This window comes from Etheostoma cragini, chromosome 20, assembly GCF_013103735.1.
Source record: "Etheostoma cragini isolate CJK2018 chromosome 20, CSU_Ecrag_1.0, whole genome shotgun sequence".
NCBI classification, from domain to species: Eukaryota; Metazoa; Chordata; class Actinopteri; order Perciformes; family Percidae; genus Etheostoma; species Etheostoma cragini.
In genome coordinates this window covers 11,015,411-11,019,549 of record NC_048426.1, presented here as the reverse complement: position 1 = coordinate 11,019,549, position 4,139 = coordinate 11,015,411, and the positions used below count along the sequence as shown (strand labels likewise).

Here is a 4,139-nt window from a genome sequence, read left to right as displayed (position 1 = left end):
CACTTAAGTGTGACAAACATGCAAAGGAACAGGAAATGAGGAAGGGGGCAAACACTTTTTCACACCACTATATATAGAGAGAGAGAGAGAGAGAGAGAGAGAGAGAGAGAGAGAGAGAGAGAGAGAGAGAGAGAGAGAGAGAGAGAGAGAGAGAGATTAACTCGGGGTATATTAAAATACTCGGACTATCCACACAACCTCAGCTTGGATTTACTCCCACCGGCCAGACTTGCCTAGGTTATGTGGGGAAGAGAGGCGGGACCTTGCAGCCGGGAAGGGCGTTCTCTTTGCGGTCAGACCGGGCAGAGTCATCCCGAGGGGTGGGTCCTCCGGCAGCAGTAAAGGAAAACCCACCTTTTTTCATTGTTAAGGACGCGGTGGAATGTGATGGTTTGATCTTAAACGGACCAGGGAGGGGAATATCTGAGAGAAAAGAACTGACGAAAGTAATTTAGGGAAAGTGGAAAGCCAAAAAACGCAGTCCCCCTGTCGCCTCAACTCTCTGATTGTATCTGAGAATATGTGGATGAACTTGTTCTCGCCGTGTCGGCAGCAGCGAGTCCTACTGTCCGCATGAGCACAAACCGTGTGAAGTTGTGGATTTACCGCTGCGTTTTTCTGACCCAGCGGTGGACCAGCTAAGGTAAATTAGAATCTTTAGTTTTTGTGTGTTTCGGGTTGGATTGGGAACATGGGAACACGGTTTTAGGGATTCAGAGAGCGGCTTCCTGAGTTGGATCCACTCAGTCGGGACTGCAGAAGTCTGAACTGCGGCAAGTTCTTTAACCCTCCTCCTTGTCTTTCTCCTCCTCCTCTGCTGGTTTTGTAGCCAAAATGAAGCAACCAGGACTGCGGCAAAACCTCAGGTGGTTAAAATGTAGCGGTGCCTACACCACTTACATCTTTTTTTCGTTAACACGTCGCAGTTTTTACAAGTTTTTAAGCATTTGGGGGCGTAATTGTTACATGTTTGCGATTCGCTTGCGTCTACGCACTTAATGACGCCAGGCTTTTTCATATAGGCTGCGAACAAGCTAGCAAAGCAATGTAGTTCAGAACATGGGGCTAATGAAAACCTTTTTTAAAAGGGTTGGCTACTCAAAACATTACATGCTCTTGATATTCATGTGCCTACTAGTCATAGTCATGTTTTGGAAAGGATATTATCCTCAAAATGTAACTGACCAAACTTACTAACTGTTTCGTTAAAAAAAAATTAGGTTCTTTTTATGAATGAAGTCAAATATTTTAGTTTCTTTTAATATTCTCGATCATCCACACACGCGCATTTCTAGACTTTGTACCTGACTGCCAAAGGCATCGTTTAGGCCCTCTTTACCATCAGGATATAGGGAAGCATGAAAATAGTTTACCCATACAAACAAATATAGTTTATTTTCTACACTTTAGAGTCAGTGTGTATACAGAAAGGAGTTACTGTAAGCTATATGTGGTAGATATGATATTATGTTAGGCTAGTAGGCCTAGCTGCTGCAATTGTTTTTGTAACTAGGCATACAGTATATTGAGTGGCTAAATTATATTTTGGGGTTAGCTAAATCACACTCAGGGCAATGTATAATCCTCATAAGGACATTACCCACACCAAGGAATGGACACACCACTGAAATAATATTGTAGTGATTTTTATACTAAATGACATTTCAACACCACCTGTATTTAGGTCTTTAATCTGTTGAATGAGTTCACTGTTAATTAAGTCATTTTGACAGCAGCTGGAAGACACCTAATGATAAATGAGGTGTGTGCATGTTTCAGTTTTGGATGGTGGACAACCTAAATTTTATAATAATTGAATCAGCGTTTGATCTAATGCATCAATAGACAGAACATTTGTAAGTGATCAAGAGAAATTCCAAATGGTTGTAGCTTCTTAAATGTGAGGATGTGTTGCTTTTCTCTTTCTATGTGAATGTTTGGACTGTTTGTTAAAAAAAAAAAAAAATTGAAGCTTTAGAAGAATGTGATTCACAGTGTTCAACATTTTATAGAATAAATGAATTCAGGTTGACACATTAAACCACAACTAATACCAATATAACCAGAAGTTGCAAAACACGTTTTTGTTCTGGTTGAGTATGTTTGTGTTTGTTTTCCTTCATGTGAGGTGGAATGTGTTGTGCTGCATAGGCTAAACATACATTTATGAAACTAAGGTGGCAGAACCCAAAGTCTGAACAGAATGTGCCCTGTGCTGCCTCACCAGTACAGCAAAAAAGGTAGTTGTAGTGGTGGAATACTTATCTGCCAGGTGGGGCTTGTAAAGAGCAGCACAGGGAGGGAAGGAGATGGAAGGGGACCTGCCTTGACCTGTTTCAGACATGAAGGAGACAAAAAAAATCACTGATGGCTTTCCAGTTAGGCTCGCCCTCCCAGCCAGCTGTAGATTAAACCAGCTGAGCTACCAGCTTGAGCTGCTATGAACCCCATTTCCTCCTGGACTCTGCATAGGCACTTAGCATGGCAGTTTGTCATGGAGGAAGTTTTGCATATAGGGTCTCCCATGGTATTTTCAAGGGGATTGTGACACCGCATGTGGAGGGAATGTCTGCAGTTTATGCTGTCAGTTTTGAAATGTTTGGATATATGCAAAAGGAAAGTTAAATGAAAGTACCAGCAAAGGGAAAAGTGAGATGTCTTACATTTTCCCTGATTACGGCTTGATCCATGCGTTTACAGTCCTGGGAAATCATACAGCAAGTTAGTTTTGGTTAAACTGGCTCTGAAGAAAGCTTAATTTCCAAGTAAACATGATTCCTTAGTGCAGTTATAGTAGTTAATGCTGACACTGTAAGAGTGCCACCACCTGTTTTGTGATATTTAAAGAGATCGTGTTGCTAACAAGGGAAAGACATTTCAGAGTTTGCACCATGTCCTGTCCAGGAGTTGTCGCCTGTCATGCAAAGTAATAATCATACCCCTTGCTATTCTTTTATGACCTGGGCTATACCACACATGATTGATTTTCCACTCTGCAGAACGCTGCAACCGCCCTGTGAAACTGCCTGCACTGTTTGGGTGAAACCAAAAACTAATCATTATGGGTGTCCAATAAGGGTAATTATCAGACTAAGCACTGGACCTGGGGATTACTGAGTGGCTAAATGACTGCTCCGGGGATTAAATTAAAATATTGAGGTTTTCTTCCTGGGAGAATTAAACCGCTGGGAATGTCAACCCCAGCTTGTCGGTGGTAATATTACTGCTACTCTGCACATCAAGGTTTATGCACAGAGCCCCTGCTGTTAGTGTAGTACCGTCACATCAGTTTGGAATTGTAATTTATGGACAGTGACGTAAATTGCTGCAAGTGCATGCAAATAAAAATGGATATGGTTATTGTTTAGCTGGATGGAAACACAGAGAGATAGCCCAGTATTATTTCAATCATCAACCTTTATTATTATTATTATTATTATTATTATTATTATTGTTGTTATCAAAATCCACAAGAAAGTGGACAGCCAATATTAAAACATAAGATCCCTTACAGTATGGTGACAGTATTATTACATGGAAAACACAATGTAATAAATAACAATTATTTACCTTCTCAATCAATGTTTTCTTAATTAAAGGTTTATTAGTGAAAATTGGGCATTATAATTTCCCATAGAACAAGTGTTCAAACTGCTTGTTTTAAATGAGCAACAGTTCAAAACCCAGATATATTCAATTTACCATCATATATGACAAAGGAAGCCACCAAATCTTTAAATTTGAGAGGCTGAAACCAACGACTATCAAAAACAGTTTAGTTAGATTCATTTACAGACCATTGATTAATTTTAAACATAATGCAAACAACTTAAATTGTCAGTGTGGCTTGTTCCTTATCAAATACGTAAAACGGTAAAAGCAAAACCTGATCATGTTAGTTATTATTAGTGGTAGACTCTCACTTTTAGCCTCGAGAACCCTCTCAACCAGGAATAGAGCAGCGGAGGATGCAAACACAGGACACTGAGTGATGTGATATTACAGGCAGTACAATTTGTGGACCTCCTTGAAATAGCACAGATAAATGATGGTCTTTTAGAAGCTTGTATTAAAGCCCACTGTGTGTGTGTGTGTGTGTGTGTGTGTGTGTGTGTGTGTGTGTGTGTGTGTGTGTGTGT

At 40.3% G+C, this 4,139-nt stretch overlaps 1 protein-coding gene across 1 annotated transcript in view; it reads left to right on the top strand.

The window, feature by feature from the left end:
* Positions 1 to 225: 225 nt before the first annotated feature.
* The window catches only part of luzp1 (leucine zipper protein 1), a 43,684-nt gene continuing 39,770 nt past the window's right edge, over positions 226 to 4,139 (top strand). The window contains exon 1 of the mRNA XM_034858383.1: positions 226 to 643. The gene's annotated coding sequence lies outside the window, so the exon portion shown is untranslated. The remainder of the gene's footprint in view (positions 644 to 4,139) is intronic.